Source organism: Furipterus horrens, unplaced genomic scaffold (genome assembly GCF_987537825.1).
Source record: "Furipterus horrens unplaced genomic scaffold, mFurHor1.1.pri manual_scaffold_6, whole genome shotgun sequence".
NCBI lineage: Eukaryota > Metazoa > Chordata > Mammalia > Chiroptera > Furipteridae > Furipterus > Furipterus horrens.
The window spans coordinates 181345808-181364933 of NW_028327176.1; the positions used below are offsets into that span (position 1 = coordinate 181345808).

The following is a 19126-nucleotide window of genomic DNA, read 5'->3' on the forward strand; positions in this document are numbered from 1 at the left end:
AATAAAGCTGATATTTATTTCCACTGTGATTGGTCTGTCCAAATCTTCTCTTGTACACAGCGTGTTCCCAATTTTCCTTACTTTGCCCTAGTTCATCACTTTCTGGGACCAAGAACAGACTAATCTAGAAACATTGCAACTGAATCTTTCCAGGATACAAATCTATAATGTCCTACCCAATATGCTCTGGCATATATTTTCTTGGACACTTCGATTACCCAAATCAGAAATTAACAGTGATTAAAAATAGCATGAACAAAGCACTGCTTTTGAACCTGATGTGTCTTGTCTGTAGTTTCATGGGCCAAGCAACAGTACTAGATTGTAACAGTCTCTTATAACTAGGGCTCTTCAACTTTCAACGGAACTGCTCTTTTAAAAAATAATTATATTTTTAAGAAATAGCATAAACAAAGCCTGTATCAGAGTGTAAGGAATGGATGTTCCTACAATTTTGGAGCTCATATAAATTAATACTTTCATATAGAGGGCAAATAAGCAATGTAAGTCAAAAGCCTCAGAATGCTGTATATTTTCTGACCCAGTGATTCTGTATCTAGGAATTAATTCTGTGGAAATGGTAGCAAATAGGCTAAGATATAGCTATAAAAGCTCCAAATTCAGGCTCTCTGTGTCCAACAATGGAGGTTATTGTAACAAAGCACCACAAACTGGGTGACTTATAACATCAGAAATTTGTTTCAATTCTAGACACTAGAAGTCCAAAATCAAGGTGTCCTCTTGGCCATGCTTCCTTTGAAACCTGTAGGGAAATCTTTCCTTGTTTCTTCCTAGCTTCTGGTCACACCAGGTTTTCCTTGGTTCATGGAAACATAACTCCAGTGTCTGCCTTCTGTCTTCACAGGGTGTTCTCCCTCTTTGTGTCTATCCCTCTGTGTGTGTTTAGTTTTTTTTTTTTTTGTTTTTTTTTTGTTTGTTTGTTTTTATAAGGATACCACAATCATATTGGATTAAGGCCCACCATGATGACCTAATTTTAACTTCTAAAAACTGTTTCCAAATAAGGTCATATTCTGAATACTGGAGATTAGGACCTCAAAACATCTCTCTCTCTTTTTAAAAATTTTGTTTATTTTCAGAAAGAGGGGAAGGGAGGAAGAAAGAGAGGGAGAGAATGAATGTGTGGTTGCTTCTCATGTGCCCCCAATTGGGGACCTGGTCTGCAACCCAGGCATGTGCTGTGACTGAGAATCAAACCGGCAACTCTTTGGTTCGTAGGCCAGTGCTCCGTCCACTGACCCATACCAGCCAGGGCAAAACATCTCTTTTGAGGGAAAACAAATCCATTATATTCTGCTCTGTGGCCCCTAAAATTTTATAACCCACCCACATGTGAAATACATTCACCTTATTCTACCATACCCGTCTTAATCATTTCAGCAACCACGCTAAGTCCAATATTTCATCTAAACATCATCAACTCAAATCATCATCTAAGTCATTCAAATAAATTGTGGGTAATACTTGGTGTATGATTCATACTGGAGCAAAATCCTTTTTCATTTGTGAAGCTACCAAATCTACTAGTTTTCTGCTTTCAAGTGGGAGAGATGGAGGATAGACATTTCTACTTTAGAAGGAAGAAATCAAGAGGAAAAAAGGCCTGTGTCCCAAACAAGTCTAAAACCTAAAAGGGCAACAGATTCCGTTTTATTTTAAGACTTGAGGAAAATTCTCATTGTCTCCATGTTCTGTCTTGAGGAACCCCCTGGGGTGGTGGCATTGCTTCCTCAGAACCAAGGGAGTGGCCCAAAATCACTGGACCTGCACCCTAGGCCTTTGCCTTCCTGGCCTATGGTGGCAGCAGCAGCCCTGCTGGCCTCTGCAATGCCCCTCAGATCACTCATCCCTTTTCTTGAAGTGTAACATGTTTGCAGTTGATCAGCTCTATCAGTCCCTTTCTTGCCCACAGAATTCCAGCCTTTCATTTACTTCTATCTCTGTCCTCTTCCAAGCTCGCAGGGTTTCTGCTGAGTTAGTTGATTGCATCCATAAGTCACAAGCCTGATCTCTTTAGCAAATAGTTTCTAACCAGACACCTTTGGTGTTTTCTCTAGAGCATACTTTTTCGTTATTTACCATGTTATTAGGATGAGAATTTTCCAAATCTTCAAGTCTTGTTCCTTTTTTCTTAACAATTCCGTCTTCAATTTATTTCTTCCCTTACATTTTAATATTGGTAGCAAATTGAAACCAGGCTAAACTTTCAACCTGTACGTAGAAGTTTTTTCAGCTAAATAATCAATTTCATTGCTTACAGGTTCTTTCCACCCAACAGAAAACAGTTCAGCCAAGTACTCTGCCACTTTTTCTTTAGTCTCCAATAACATTTCTTATTTCCATCTGAGCATTCAGCAGAATCACTTTTAATATCCGTGTTTCTAGCAATAGTTTCTTCAAGGCATTCTAGGCTTTTCCTGTGATGCATCTCAAAATTCTTTCATCCTCTACCCCATTACCCAATTTCAAAGCCACTTCTATATTTTTAGGTATTTAGTACAGCAGTACCTCGCCTTTCTTTAACAAAGCCTGTATTAGCATTCTTCAGAGAGGCAGAACTTCTGTGTTGCACTCTAGAGGCGGAATTTTTGTTTTTCTAGGGAAACCTGTCTTTGCTCTTAATACCCTTAACTGATTGGATGAGGCCCACCCACATTATTGACGGTGTTCCACTTTGCTTAAAGTCTACTGATTATAAATGCCAATTATATCGAAGAAATACCTTAATAGTAACATCATGAATGGAATTTGACAAAACAATTGGACATCATAGCCTAGCCAAGTTGATAATCACAAGGATTAAGCAAATAAATTATAGGAAATCCATTCAATGGAACTCTTACATTATTGACTAGTGTTACATGAAGTTACATGAGGTGTATAGCATGATCTCACTTTTTGTTTAAAAATAGAAAAAATACTGGGGTGTTACTCCAAGGTTGGTCGAGTTTATAAGTGATTATTATTTTTGCTTATCTGTAATTTTTAAACTTTTATGATAAAATGTAGGTGTTTTGCTTAGTACAAAATTCTTTTTCTCAGCTTTATTGAGATATAATTGATGTATAACACTATGTAAGTTCAAGGTGAACAACGTGTTGATTTGATACACATATACTGCAGTATGATTACTACTGTTAGAAACAAGGACATAGTGACTCCCAAACCAGTAAAAAGTCATTAGTAACAAAGGGCAAATGTAATTAAAGGGTCTTAAGGGCAAATGTAATTAGAGGGTCTCTGAGAAAGGAGCTGACAGCACTGGCATATCTACAAACCACAGAAGGGGCATTTAGATAACCGTGTTAGATTGTAACTCCGGAGTAACCAGTAATGTAGAAATGGGGAAGAAGGAGATGGGAGGGGGAGCTAATTGCGTTAGGGCGGGGAAGCTAATTGCTCTCACTTTAGGGCAAAGAAGATAATCACTTTAGGGTGGCAATTTTAGGGTGGAGAAGATAATCACTTTAGGGTGGCAGTTTCAGGGTGGAAAAGATAATCACTTTAGGGTGGCAATTTCAGGGTGGGGAAGCTAAGACTATAAAACCAGTTTCCTTTGTCTACTTGGCGCGCACATTCTCCTGGCTATGAGGGTGCGCCCGGCTCTGCAGACTCGTGAATAAAGGCCTCGTTTTACTGCTCAAGTCCTGTGTCCCAGTTTTTATTGTGAGCGTTTCTCACACTACCATAGTGTTATTCATCATGCTACATAATTACCATTCCTTTTTTTGTGGTGAGAACATTAAGATCTACTCTCTTAGCAACTTTCAAGTATAGTATAATATTATTAACTATTATCCTGTAAGTTAGATGCCCAGAACCCATTCATCTTTCAACTGGAAGTTTTACTCTGACTACCATCTCCCTATTTCCCCCACCCTTCATACCCAGGTAGCCACCACTCTATTCTAAAAGTTCAAATGTTTTTAAAGTTTCTAAGAGTTCAAATGTTTTTAAATTCACATGTAAATGAGATCATACAGTACTGTCTTTCTCTGCCTGACTTACTTCACTTAGCATAATGCCCTCAAAGTCCATTCAAATAACAGGATTTCCTTCTTTCTCATGGCTGAATAGTACTCCATTGTGTGTTTGTGTGTCTGTCTGTGTGTGTATCTTCATTCATCCATTGACAGACATTTACGTGGTTTCCGTATCTTGGCTACTGTGAATAATGCTGCAATAAACTTGAGAGTGCAGCTATCTCTTCAAATTTCTATTTTCATTTCTGTTGGTTATGAACCCAGAAATGTAAATCCTGAATCATATGCTAAGTTTACTTTTAATATTTTGAGGACCCTCCATACTGTTTTCTTTAATGGCTGCACCAATCTTCTTTCCCACCTACAGTGCTCAAGGGTTCCCTTGTCTCCACATTCTTGGTAACATTTATTATCTCTTGTCTTTTTGACGTTAGCCATCCTAACAATGTGAGGTGATATCTCATTGTGGTTTTGATTTGCATTTCCCTGATGATAGTGATGTTGAGCATCTTTTCTTGTACCTGCTGGCCATTTGTATGTTTCCCTTTGAAAAATGCCTATTTAGTTCCTCTGCCCAATTTTTAGTTGGATTGTTTGTTTGTTTTTGTATTGAAGTGTATGGCTTTTTAATATATTTTGGATATTAACTCCTTATTAGATATGGTTTGCAGATTTTATTTTCATTCTATAGGTTGCCTTTTCATTTGTTGATCTTTTGTGTGTGTGTGCAGAATCTTTTAATCTATATGTAGTCCCACTTATTTTTGCAGAATCTTTTAATCTGTATGTAGTCCCACTTATTTTTGCATTTGTTGCTTGTGTTTTAGTTATAGCCAAAAAATTGTTGCAAACACTAATGTCAAGGAGTATTTTCCCTATATTTTATTTCAGGAGTTAAGTGGTTTCAGGTCTTATATTTAAGTCTTTAATCGATTTTGAGTTAATTTCTTTTTTTTATTTTTATTTTTTGGTTTTTCAATTATACTTGTCCCATTTTTCCCCCATTGCTCCCCACTCCCAGCTTATCCCTTCTCCCACAATCATGTCCCTCCCCTTTGTCCATGTCCATGAGTCATTCATACACGTTCCTTGACTAGACCCTTCCCTTACTTATCCCCCTTCTCTCCCTCCCCCATCCCCCCTACTGACTACTATTCTAGTCTTTGCCTATTTAGTTCGTTTGTTTGTGTTGCTCTTTACTTTCCTGTATTAGGTGATATCATATGGTATTTTGCTTTCTTTGCCTGGCTTATTTCACTAAGCATAATTCTCTCTAGTTCCATCCATGTTGTTGCAAATGGCAGGAGTTCCTTCTTTCTTTCTGCTACATAGTATTCCATTGTGTAGATGTACCACAGTTTTTTGATCCACTCATCTACAGATGGGCACTTAGGCTGTTTCCAGCACTTAGCTATTGTAAACAGGGCTGCTATGAACATAGGGGTGCATAGGTTTTTTTGAATTAGGCTTTTAGGATTTTTCGGGTATAATCCTAGCAGTGGAATCGCTGGTTCAAAAGGCAATTCCATTTTTAGTTTTTTGAGGTAATTCCATACTGTTTTCCATAGTGGCTGCACCAGTCTGCATTCCCACCAACAGTGCAGTAGGGTTCCTGTTTCTCCACATCCTCGCCAGCATTTGTTGTTTGTTGATTTGTTGATGATGGCCATTCTGACAGGTGTAAGGTGGTATCTCATTGTGGTTTTTACTTGCATCTCTCTGATGGCCAATGATGTTGAGCACTTTTTCATGTGCCTAAGAACCTTCTGTATGTCTTCTTTGGAGAAGTGTTTGTTCAGGTCCTTTGACCATTTTTTAATTGGGTTGTTTGTTTTCTGGATGCTGAGTCGTATAAGCTCTTTATATATTTTGGAGATCAGTCCCTTGTCTGTGATATCATTGGCAAATATGTTTTCCCATATGGTTGGTTTCCTTTTCATCTTGCTGATGTTTTCTTTTGCTGAGCAGAAACTTTTTAGTTTGATGTAGTCCCATTTGTTTATTTTTTCCTTTATTTCTCTTGCCTTAGGAGATGTATCCATGAATATATTGTTACGTGGGATATCTGAAATTTTCCTGCCTATGTTTTCCTCTAGGACTTTTATGGTGTCACAGCTTACATTTAAGTCTTTAATCCATCTTGAGTTTATTCTCGTGTGTGGTGTAAGTTGGTGGTCTAGTTTCAATTATTTGCATGTTCCTGTCAAGTTCTCCCAGCACCATTTGTTAAAGAGGCTCTTCTCATTCCATTTTATGTTCCTTCCTCCTTTATCAAAGATTAGTTGACCATAGAGGCCTGGGTTTATTTCTGGGCTTTCAATTCTGTTCCACTGATCTATATGTCTGTTCTTATGCCAGTACCAGACTGTTTTGATCACAGTGGCTTTGTAGTATTGTTTGATGTCTGGTATCGTGATTCCTCCTGCTGTGTTCTTCCATTTCAAGATTGCTTTTGCTATTCGGGGTCTTTTTTGGTTCCATATGAATTTTTGGAGGATTTGTTCTAGGTCAGTGAAATATGTCATTGGTATTTTAATAGGGATTGCATTGAATCTGTAAATTGCTTTGGGTAGTATGGCCGTTTTGATGATGTTGCTTCTTCTCATCCAAGAACATGGTATTTGCTTCCATTTATTTGTATCTTCCTTAATTTCTTTCTTCAGTGTTGCATAATGTTCAGTGTACAAGTCTTTTATCTCTTTGCTTAAGTTTATTCCTAGGTACTTTATTTTTCTTGTTGCTATAGTAAATGGTACTTTCTTTTCTGCCTCTGTCTCTGATATTTTATTGTTGGTGTACAGAAAAGCCTTAGAATTCTGTATATTTATTTTGTACCCTGCTGTTTTGCCAAATTCACTTATTATATTGAGTAGTCTTTTAGTGGCGTTTATAGGGTTTTCTAGGTATACTATCATGTCATTTGCAAATAGTGATAGTTTTACTTCTTCTTTCCCAATTTGGATGCCTTTTATTTCGTTGTCTTGTCTGATTGCTGTGGCTAGGACTTCCAACACTATGTTGAATGGAAGTGGGGAGAGTGGACAGCCTTGTCTAGTTCCTGAGTTCAGGGGGGGATGCTTTCAGTTTTTGTCCATTGAGTATGATGTTGTCTTCAGGCTTCTCATATATAGCCTTAATTATGTTAAGGTATGCTCCCTCTATTCCCATTTTGCTGAGTGTTTTCATCATAAATGGGTGTTGTACTTTATCAAATGCCTTTTCTGCATCTGTTGATATGATCATGTGATTTTTGTCTCATTTTGCTTAGGTGATGTATTATATTTATTGATTTGCGAATATTAAACCATCCTTGCATCCCTGGGATGAATCCCACTTGATCATGGTGTATGATCTTTTTGATGTATTGCTGGATCCTGTTTGCCAAAATTTTATTGAGGATTTTAGCATCTATGTTCATCAGTGATATTGGCCTGTAGTTTTCTTTCTTTGCTGTGTCTTGACCTGGTTTTGGGATTAGGGTAATACTGGCTTCATAGAAAGAGTTTGGGATTTTTCCCTCTTCTTGGATTTTTTGGAATAGTTTGAGGAGGGTAGGAGTTAGTTCTTCCCTAAAGGTTTTGTAAAATTCGCCTGTGAAGCCATCCGGTCCAGGGCTTTTGTGTGTAGGGAGGTTTTTAATCACTGTTTCAATTTCCTTCTTTGTTATTGGTCTGTTGAGACTTTCTACTTCTTCTTGATTCAGTTTGGGAAGGTTATATGTTTCTAGAAATCTGTGCATTTCTACTAGGTTGTCAAATTTCTTGCCATATAGTTGTTTGTAGTAATTTCTTATAATTGTTTGTATTTCTGAGGTATCAGTCGTGATTTCTCCTCTTTCACTTCTGATTTTGTTTATTTGGGTCTTCTCTCTTTTTTTCTTAATGAGCCTGGCTAGAGGCTTCTCAATTTTCTTTATTTTTTCAAAGAACCAGCTCCTAGTTTCATTGATTTTTTGGATTGTTCGTTTCGTTTCTATGTCATTTAATTCTGCTTTGATCTTGATGATTTCCTTTCTTCTTTTTGCCGTAGGCTTTGTTTGTTGTTGTTGTTCGAGTTCCTGTAGCTTTAGGATTAGATTTTTTTATTTGAGATTCTTCTCTCCTTTTCAGATATGCCTGTATTGCTATGAATTTCCCTCTTAGGACTGCTTTTGCTGTGTCCCATAGGTTTTGGGCTGTTGTGTGTTCATTGTCATTAGTTTCTAGAAATTTCTTGATTTCCTCTTTGATGTCATTGTTAACCCATTCATTATTTAATAGCGTGTTATTCATTCTCCATGAGTTTGGGTGTCTTTGATTTTTTTTCCTGAGGTTGATTTTTAGTTTCAAAGCATGTGGTCTGAAAAGATGCTTGATATGATTTCAATTTTCTTGAATTTGTTGAGGCTTGTTTTGTGTCGTATTACGTGGTCTATCTTTGAAAATGTCCCATGTGCCTTTGAAAAGAATGTATATTTTGCTTCTTTGAGGTGAAAAGTTCTATATATATCAGTTAAGTCCATGTGGTTTAGTGTGTTGTTCAATGCCTGTATATCTTTGGTGTTTCTTTGCTTGGATGATCTGTCTATTGTTGATAATGGAGTGTTGAAGTCCCCTACTATGAGTGTGTTGCTGTTAATATCCTTCTTGTGGTCTTCTAGTATTTGCTTTATGTATTTGGGTGCTCCTATGTTGGGTGCATATATGTTTATCAGTGTTATATCTTCTTGATGGATTGTTCCTTTAAGTATTACGAAATGTCCTTTGTCTCTTTTTATTGCCCTTGCTTTGAAATCTGTTTTGTCTGATATGAGGACTGCTACCCCAGCTTTTTTTTCAGGTCCATTTGCTTGGAATATTTTTTTATATCCCTTTACTTTCAGTCTATGTAAATCTTTTGTTTTGAGGTGTGTTTCTTGTAGACAGCAAATATGTGGGTCCTGTTTTCTTATCCATTCCGTTACCCTGTGTCTTTTAATTGGAGCATTTAATCCATTTACATTTAAGGTTATTATTGACATGTATTTATTCACTTCCCTTTGTATCTCTGGTCCTCTACTCTTTTTTTGTTTTTTCTCTTCCTTTTTTCTTAGAATATTCCCTTCAGCATCTCTTGCAATTCTGGTTTGGTGGATATGCATTCTTTTAGTCTTCCTTTGTCTGAGAAACTCCTTATTTCACCTTCTATTTTGAATGAGAGCCTTGCTGGGTAGAGTATTCTTGGTTGTAGGCCTTTGTTTTTCATTGCTTGAAATATTTTTGACCATTCCCTTCTGGCTTGTAATGTTTCTGTTGAGAAATCGGTCGATAGCCTTATTGGAGCTCCCTTGTAAGTTACTTGCTGTTTTTCTCTTACTGCTTTTAGGATTCTTTCTTTGTCTTGGAATGTTGCCATTTTAACTATGATGTGCCTTGGAGTGGGTTTTGGGGGGTTCCTCTTTATTGGAACTCTCAGTGCTTCTTGGACTTGCATAACTTGTTCTCTCATCAGGTTCGGAAAATTTTCTGTCACTATTTCTCCTATCAGTTTTTCAATCCCATGCTCCTTTTCTTCTCCCTCTCTTATTCCCATGATCCTGATATTATTTTTTCTAATGCTATCCTGTAATTCCCTTACACCTTTTTCATATTTTTTCATTTTGCTGTATCGTTTGAGAATTATTTCCTACACTATCCTCTAATTCACTTATACGATCCTCTGCTTCATTTAGTCTGCTTTTGACTGATTCTACTGTGTTTTTCAGTTCAGAGATTGCATTCTTCATTTCTTCCTGGTTCTTGTTGATAGTTTCTATGTCTTTTTTTATGCTGGTATAGTTCTCTGTAAGTTCCCTGTAATTTTCTTGGAGCTGTTGGTAACTTCCTTGGAGGTTGTTATAGTTGTTTTTGAGGTTTTCAATCATATTGAGCTTCTTCACCACCATAGTTTTGAATTCCATGTCTGATATTTGGGCTATGTCTATTCCATCTACCTCTCTTTCTGGAGATTCCTCTTTTCTTTTCATTGAGAGATTGTTTCTGCGTCTTACCATGTTGGATTCTTCTTGTTTGTTTTTGTTATTTCGATTTCTCTGCTTTGGTAGATCTGAGGGTTTCAGTGGTGCAGTCTCTTTGATCTCCTGAGCCTGCTGTTCTTGGGGTACCCTTTATATCGTTTGTTTATGCTTTCTGGTTATATTTCAGATGCTTTTTGTTAGGATCTTCCTTCTGGCTCGTTGATTGAGAGTCACTCTATCCACTTTATCTTGAATTCTTTTGTGGAGATGTCAGTTCAGCCTTTGTGTGTTGTCTTGTTTTTCTGTATCCACAGCTGGTCTGATGAGGTGGGTCAGAGGTTCCTGTTCCTTGCAGCAGTGGGCCCCCGCACTGCACGTTCCTTCGGTGTCTGTTGGAGTTAGCCAAGGTGTCTTCGCAGGCACGCCTGTGAGCGGGTAAGGTGGCCCGAGAGCCCACCTCAGGCCTGCCGCGCAGTGCTCCGGGAGTTTCCCAGGGTGGCCAGGGAGTTATCCTCAGGTCTGCCGCACTGTGCTCCAGGAGATGGTCTCTCGCCTGCCAGTGCTGGGCCCCAGACCCTCGTGTACAGTGGAAGTGAGTGATTGGTGCCTTTTGATGTCGGCGAGGTATTTTGGCACTTGTACGCCCCTGCTTGCCCAAGGCAGCCGGGGATCTAGCCTCAGCGCAGTTCTCCAAGTGAGTGTCTGTGAGTCGCTGCTGCCTGCTGTTCCGGCGTCACAGCCGCCCACTGTTCCCACACCTGCCTGGGCGAGTACACGCCGAGCCCGAGCAAATGCTCTGCGTTCTGGCCTGGCACTCGGGCCTGGCTCCCGCTGGAACTGGCCAGGGGCAACTGCGCACAGTCTTCTGCGTATCCAGAGGTCCCTCCCTGCACCCGTTTGGGCACTGATCTTACGTCTGTTGGGGTGTGTCCAAGGGGCCCCTGGACTCTCGGCCCTGCGCACCTGGGCCAGTGAATGAGGGCACTTCCATATGTGCCTGCGACCTAAGGGGAGGGTTAGGGAGTGAGCGCGCACACCTCTGCACCTGCGCTCCTCAAGAATGTACTTTCACCCCCAAACTTTCCCCCCCTCTCCGCAGTTCACAAGAGAAAAATATAAAGAAAAAACGATTTCACTTGCTCAGCAGCACGCTGTCTCCCGTCTTTCAGTGCCTATGCCACCTGGTCGAGTCCTGTCTCTGCCAGCGGGCAGAGATCTGCTTTCCTCCTGACTTCCCTCTGGGGAAGCCTGTGGTCGCCAAAAAGCCTTTGTGTCCTTTCAGCCGCGGCTCCGGCAGTCACCCCAGTCAGGAATCCCGTTTCGTCCCTGTTTCTTCTTTCACTATCTTCACTAAACAGGTTGTTCCCAGATGGTTTTTCTCTAATCCAGCAGTGCCAAGGCTCGACTCCTGCCAGTGTCCAGCTCCTCACTGAGATGTTCTGTCTGCAATTAGTCCAAACTACAGACAGGTCTCGGGAGCCTGAGAGTGCAGCCTCCCCTCACTCCTCCGCCATCTTCCGATCTCGAGTTAATTTTTTTGAGTGGTGTAAGATAGGGGTCCAATTTCATTTTTTTGCACGTGGTTATACAGTTTTCCCAACACAGTTATTGAAGAGACTGTCTTTTCCCCATTGAGTATTCTTATCAAATATTAATACACAAAATTTTTTTTAAAGATTTTATTTATTGATTTTTAAAGAGAGGGAAAGGGAGGGAGAGAAACATTAATGTATGGTTGCCTCTCATGCACCACCAACTGGGGACCAGGCCTGCAACCTAGGCATGTGCCCTGACTGGGAATTGAATTGGAGACCCTTTGGTTTGCAGGCTGGTGCTCAATCCACTGAGCCACACTAGCAAGGGCAACAGAATACTTTCTCAATTATGAAAATGTTAGATTAGTCATTCTTCCTCATCATCTCCTTTAGTCAAATTGACCAGGTTTGGCAGTAAGGGCTTTTAAAAAAGATATATGTTTAACCTAACATTGCTATTTCTCAGAATTTGCTTTAAGAAAACAACTTAAGATGCAGTGAAAGATATATACCCAGTGATACTCATCACAGAGCTACTTATAATAAGATACATTGGAACAATCCCAATGCCCTTAAATCAGGGCCTGGGTAAGCAAATCATGATATTACCATACATTGGAAAATTAGTAATTAAACATTCATTTTAATGAGGGTTGAACAAAGCTTATGTCACGAGGACATAAAATTATATATGTCCAATAAGCTAAAATGTCGATAGCCTTCACCATGCATTTCTTTGTTTTCCAAACTTTTGCATGACATGTATTACTTATCAGAGAAAATATTAAAATACAAGAACCTGTTTTAAAGGTTTGGTTACTTCACTTCTTGAGTAGGTAAAATTTATGTAGAGCAGAGACCAGCAAACCAATTTACTGAAGGCCATTTAGCTGAGAACTGAGGTCTACATTGCAAACCCTGTGACTGAGTCTCAGTCTTCAATTTGCTCACCTGATCAACAACATCTAAAACATTCAGTCAGTTCCTCCACCTTGAAATAAAACTAATTGAAAGCAGGACTTCCAAGACTCCTGATTTTTCTTTCTCATTGACTGTTCCCCAAGTGGGGTTACCCAATTCTCTCATCTTTCAGTCTGTTGACTGAAATGTTCTCAGACCTTTCTTCTACCTACATTTATTCCCTACGTAACCTCAATTAGTTCTTTAGCTTCAAAACAGTAGATATGTTGACAATTCTCAAACTTATATTTTCAGGTCCCTGAACTAAAGACTTATATTCAACTGCCTTCTTGGCATGTCATTTAATTGTCTAATGGGTCACTTCTATGGACTGAATTGCATCCTCCCCACAATTCATGTGTTGAAACCCTAACCCCCAATACAAGTGTATTTGGAGATAGAGTCTGTGAGGCAGTGATAGAGGTTAAATGAGTTAATAAATGCGGGGCCCTGATACAGCAAAGCTGATCCCGTTATGTAAAGAGGAACAGACACCAGAGAGCTTGCCCTTTCCTCAACCCCTATGTGAGGATACAGCAAGAAGGCAGCTATCTGCAAGCTGGGAGGAGAGCAAGAGCTTGATCATGTACTTCTAGTCTCTAGAACTTTGAAAAAATAAACTACTGTTTAAATCACACAGTCTATGGTATTTCGTTATTACCCTGGAGCAGACTAATGTAGCTACTCATATCCAATATATCTAAAACTACCCTTCAAATATGTACCTTCCTTAAGGTACATATTTACAGTTTCTTAGGCCAAAAATCTTAGGAGATAGTTATCTTTTACCCCTGTCTTTCACTTTCCATATCTAGTCAGTCAGCAAATCAAGCTCTAGCTTCAAAATATATTCAGAAAGAAACCAGTTTTCATGACCTTTACCCCTACTGTACTGGGAGAACCAAAAAATTTAAAAAAAAAATTTTTTTTTCAGTTACAGCTGACATTCAAAATTATATTAATTTCAGGTACAGCATAGTGGTTACTTACATAAATTATGAAGTGATCCCCAGTAAGTCTTGCACCCACATGACACCCTAGTTATTACATTATTGACTATATTTCCTATGCTGTACTTGATATACATGTGACTATTTGTAACTACTAACTTGTTCTTTTTAAATTTTTATTTTTTATTTTTAAGTATATTTTATTGATTATGTTATTACAATAGTTCCAATTTTTTTCCCCTTTGCTCTGCTCTGCCCAGTACCCCCCTTTCCCCCCAGCAATCCCACCCCTTTTAGTTCATGTCCATGGGTCGTGCATGTAAGTTCTTTGGCTTCACCCTTTCCTATATTATTCTTAACATCCCCCTCTCTATTTTGTACCAACCCTTTATGCTTCCTATTCCCTGTACCATTTCCCCATTTCTTCCCCTCCCCCCTCCCAGCTGATAACCCTCCAAATGATCTCCATACCTATGAATATGTTCCTATTCTGGTTTGCTTAGTTGGATTTTGTTTTTATTTTTTAGATTCAGTTGTTGACAGTTGTGAGTTTGTTGTCATTTTAGTGTTCACAGTTTTTATCTTTTTTCTTAAGTCCCTTTGACTTAGTAAACAAAATCCCTTTGTGTTTCCCTTAATTTACTGTTCTAATTACACATGATCTTTCTACTTTTGCCTTTTTACCTTTTACTAGGTTTAGTGTTGGTTGATCTAGTGCCTTTATTGTTTGCGTTTGCCAGTGAGAACTTTTTTCTGTGTGATATTTCCTTATTCATATTTTTAATTTACTTCCTTATTTTAAAGAAGTCCCTTTAACACCTCTTGTAGTACTGTTTAGTGGTGATGAACTTCAGATTTTTCATGTCTGGGAAGCTCTTTATTTCTCTTGATTCTGAGTGATGGCCTTTCTGGATAGTCATCTTGGTTGTAGGTCCTTGCTTTTCATCACTTTGAATTGTGGGCAATAAAAAGAGGGGGGGGGCTTCTATGCACAGTAACCTTACACGGTGATCTGATCATAAATTTGCAACTGGACAGGTCATGGTGGGTAGCCATGCCCCAGGCATGTAACTTTTTTTTTTAATCCTCACCCAAAGATATGCTTATTGATTTGAGATAGAGAAATAGAAATAGGGATAGAGAGAGAGAGAGAGAAGGAAACATCAGTGTGAGAAAGAAACAGCAATCAATTGCCTCCTGAATGGGCCCTGACTGGGGATCAAACTTGCAACCTGGGTATGTGCCTTGAGTGGAAATCGAAACCACCACCCTTTGGTGTATGACATGATGCTCCAACCAAATGAGCCACCAGGCCAGGGCCCTAAGCATGTAACTTTTTAGTAAAAGATTTATCTTTGCCTTAACCAAGCCCTGCCCTTTTTTTCTGTGCATCTAGATTAACTTTTGAAATAAGCGGTAACCACCCTCAGGAAAGCACAAAATATTGTTAACTATCCTGTAATCCAATTATAACCTTGCTTTCTCTCACCTTCTTGTAATCTTATGTTATTTTCCCGACTTAATTTCAAATTATTAAAGAAGCTGCAAAACTTATTCTTTGGAGCACTTTAGATTCTTCTCCCTGACTTTTGTCATCAGTTTGGCTCAAATAAACTCAAAAACTCTCTACAGGTTTGGATGTTTCTTACATTGACAGAATTATTTCGTGACAATACCTTCTGGCCTGCAAAGTTGCTGTTGAGAAATCAGCTGACTTTTTATGGAAACTCCTTTTCTCTTGCTGCTTTTAAGATTCTCTCTTAGTTTTTACCCTTTGCATTTTAATTATGATGTGTCTTGGTGTGGGCCGTTTTGGACCAAAGACAGCTGCCAGAGCAGAGGAGCAGGCCTGGGTAGGACTGAGCAGAGCTGTGTAGCTGGAGAGGGCCTGGCCCCCGCGCGTCGTCACAGCACACTGCTGCTCCTAATTTGGTGGTTTTGCACTGAGTAGTTTCCTTTTTCACCCTCCCTGTTGGCATTGAATTGGCCCCAACCACCATTGGTTGACACTTTTCCTCACATTTGTGCTGCCCCAGCCCAGGCCCACCCCCACAGAGAACACTCACTTCTTCCTCTCTTTTGCTTAAACACCATCACTTTAGAGAGGGAGTCTGACCACTACATTTATAATAATACTACAGCCCTTGCCCTGGGCCGTTTTATTTCGCCTTGGCACTTAACAGCAAATTTACCCGCTGCCAACATCTGTAGAGTTTAAGTTCCAGGAGGCTTACAACAGTGGCTGTAACAGTGCCTGAAGACGGTGCCAAGTGCTCAGGAAATACAGAACGTCACTGACCACAGGAAAGGATCTTACGACCTACCCAGGGTCGCGTACTTAGCTCCGCCCCTTGCAGGCCTACCCGCCACCCGGAGCCCAGAGGCGGAACTTTGTGTGGCTGTCCAAAGAGTTTCCGAGGTTAACCGGAAGTGACCGAAAAGCAGCCACCGCCGGCGAAGCAGACGGCCTGTCCTGCTCTGGGCGCCATGGGCAAAAGGGACCGGGGGGACCGCGGTGAGAGGTGGCGAGGGCGCGCCCGGCCGTCGGCTTTTGCGGTCCCGTTGTTCTCTCCGGCCAGCTCGGGGCTCCGCAGCGGCGGCGTCCCCGTAGTCCTTTGCGGCCTGCACGTCGGTCCCGAAGTACCCTGAGCCGGGGGTGGGGGGGCGGTGATCCGCGCCCCTTGGGCAGCCGTGCGTCCTGGATCGGATGGACAGGGTCTGAGGGAGAGACGCCCGACAGCCCTTGACTCTTGGCCGGAAGTGTGTGGGCTGGTGGAGCCTGGGTGCTGCCGGGTTCCCCCGAAATGTCGCTAGGCGGGGCTAAGGGGGCCTTGCTCTTGGGGGCTCATTTCTGTGTCCGTATGTGCAGATAAGAAGAAGTCCAAGAAGCGGCACTACGAGGAGGAGGAGGAAGATGAAGACGACGCCCCTGGAAACGATTCTCAGGAGGCTGTGCCCTCGGCTGCCGGAAAGCAGGTGGATGAGTCTAGCACAAAATTGGATGAGTATGGAGCTAAGGACTACAGGCTGCAGATGCCGCTGAAGGCCGACCACATCTCCCGACCCCTCTGGGTGGTGAGCATACTGACAGCCAGGGCAGGAGTCTGGGGGACCAAGACAGAAATCGAGGCTACTGCTGGCAGAGTCGGCGAGGGAGAGCTTTCATACGGGCAGTGTGGGCAGCTGAGCTAGGACTGGCAGGCGTGCACACCTGCGCCCGACTTCCTTCCCCTCTAACCCTGACTTTCACGCCCCCTTCTCGCCAGTTCTTCCGCAGGTTTGGGAATACTTTGATCTGCTGAATAGATGGTATTTGTTATGTGACACCTTAATTTCCAACTTTTAAAAAGTAATGGAAGACATAGTTGCTAGGCAGGTTTTTATTTTTGAAAAAGATTTTATTTATTCATTTTTAGAGAGGGGAAGGGACGGAGAGGGAGGGAGAAAAACATGGATGTGAGGGAGAAACACCCATTGGTTGCCTCTGGCACACACCAGGTTGGGGGATGGAACCTGAAACCCTGGCACATGCCTTGACTGGGAATCGAACCAGCAGCCTTTCTGTTCGAAGGCTGGCACTCAATCCACCGAGCCACAACAGCCAGGGTGCTAGGCAGGTTTTCTTTCTTGACTTGAAGTAATTAATGTTCTGAGTCCATTTGATCTTGCCAAAAGGTAATGTGAGGATAGCTAGTAAGGGGTTTTCCTGTGAAGAAGAGTGAGACGTGGCTACTGACTTTATAAATCTTTTCTTCTATTCTCTACTTGTATCTGATCAAAGTAAAGGCTCCACATTTTGCTGAAGGAGTGCTTACAAAAGTATCCCTGATGGGTCAATTTTTGGGCAGCTTATCTTTTATAGATAATGATGTGGAAAAGAGCCTAATAGTTTTAGAAACTCATTAGTTTCCTTGTCTGTTTGGTGTTTTTCAGGCTCCTGATGGTCACATTTTCTTAGAAGCCTTCTCTCCAGTTTACAAATATGCTCAAGACTTCCTTGTAGCTATTGCAGAGCCAGTGTGCCGACCAACCCATGTACATGAATACAAACTGACTGCCTACTCCCTGTATGCAGCTGTCAGTGTTGGGCTGCAAACCAGTGACATCACCGAGTACCTCAGGAAGCTCAGCAAGACTGGAATCCCCGATGGAATCGTTCAGTTTATTAAGGCAAGTAGGGGCAAAGGCTGGAGCTTTTATCCTCCTTATTTAAAGTAGTAATAGAGGGGCAGGTGTGACGCATTGTTAACTGTGGCAATCAAGAAAATGGCCATGCAGATCTAGCGTGGGGAGCATAGGAACTGATTGTTTCAGCTACTGCTCCTGTGGGTCCAGCTTTGTATTCTTGCTGAGGCCACCCTTCTCATGTGCTGCTCTTAGCCAGTGGGTACTCACACAGTGTGGGGAGTAATTCAGTCCTATTGTGGCCAAGGTTATTTGGGAATGCATCCCGAAGTTAATGGTGTGGCAGACTGAATTGTATACTCTACACAATTGGTAGAAGGAAGGAAGGAAGGTTAAATGAGGTCATAAGAGTGGGTCCTTGATCCAACAGGATTAGTATCCTTATAAGAAGAAACACCAAAAGGCTTGTGTACTCTCTTTCTCTTTGCATGCACACCCAGAGAGAAAGCCCTCTACAAGCCAGGAGAAGAACCTTCACTAGAAACTGAATCACTGAAACCTTAATTGTTGACTTTTAGAAATAAGTTTCTATGTTGTTCTGCATATGCATAATAGCCCAAGTAGACTAATACAGATGGCAGATACCATCTAAGGCTGAATACCTGCATCAGATAATAGTCAACAGTTTTCATTAGGGAAAAGTCAAAAAGAACTTCAAATGCTGAAGTGGGTAGGGTTCCATGTGAAAAGCACTTAAATATGCTTGGGTTTGTTCTAAGAGATAGGTGAATATCTTTCAGAAGAGATGGACAGTGGCTTTCGTTGCCCTCTGCTGATCTATAGGGGGTTGAATTCATACCCTCAAATCTGGTGTGGCAGAAGATGAGTACCACAAGGCTCCAGAACAGTAATTCACCCATTCTCAGAGAAGCTAGCATGGGCACTGGAGAGTTTTCTTCTCCTATGATATAGAAGTTTGCCCAGGGAAAAGGGCCTTCCTGGAATGAGCCACATTAGCACCCTGCTGTACTCAGTCTTGTCTGGGAGCTGCCTGCAGCCATGTAGGTGTTGGCACAGTGCATTAGTGGATCCGGAAGAGCAGCCGTGGAGGCAGGCAGCAGCCCTGGGTCTGACATGTGGCTTTTTGTGGTCACCACACAACCTGGCAGATGTACGTTGTATTCTTTACCATTAAGAAGCTTACATGCTAGTTGGGAAATAGGAACATTGGTGAGGAGGCCAAGAGGCTTTGCGCCTAATTTACATGACAATTACTGAACACACTCTGGCCAGCTTTGTTCTGGGAGCTGGAGTAATACTAATGTGGCATGATGGGTCTGTGGATTAGATTGGGGCCTGTGGCAATGGAGAAGAAAGGGAAAGGGAAAATAAAGATTTTTAAGCCCTGCTTTGTTAATTAAGAGATGTGCATCAAAATTCATCAGGCAATAGGAAGGTTTTGCTCTCAAAAAGAGGAGTCTAATAGACAAAGCTTAATTTAGGAAACTCTGAGCCTGAGTGCACATTGGGTTTTCCTACGTAACCTGAACTCTGTACTTGGTTGATAGGTGGTAGGAC

The 19126-nt window shown here is 41.1% G+C and overlaps 1 non-coding gene across 1 annotated transcript; it reads left to right on the forward strand.

The window, feature by feature from the left end:
• The first annotated feature begins 258 nt into the window (after positions 1-258).
• On the forward strand, positions 259-394 carry LOC150007928 (small nucleolar RNA SNORA50). Its single transcript, XR_016512150.1, has one exon. It is a non-coding gene; the product is annotated as a small nucleolar RNA SNORA50 (small nucleolar RNA).
• Positions 395-19126: the final 18732 nt, after the last annotated feature.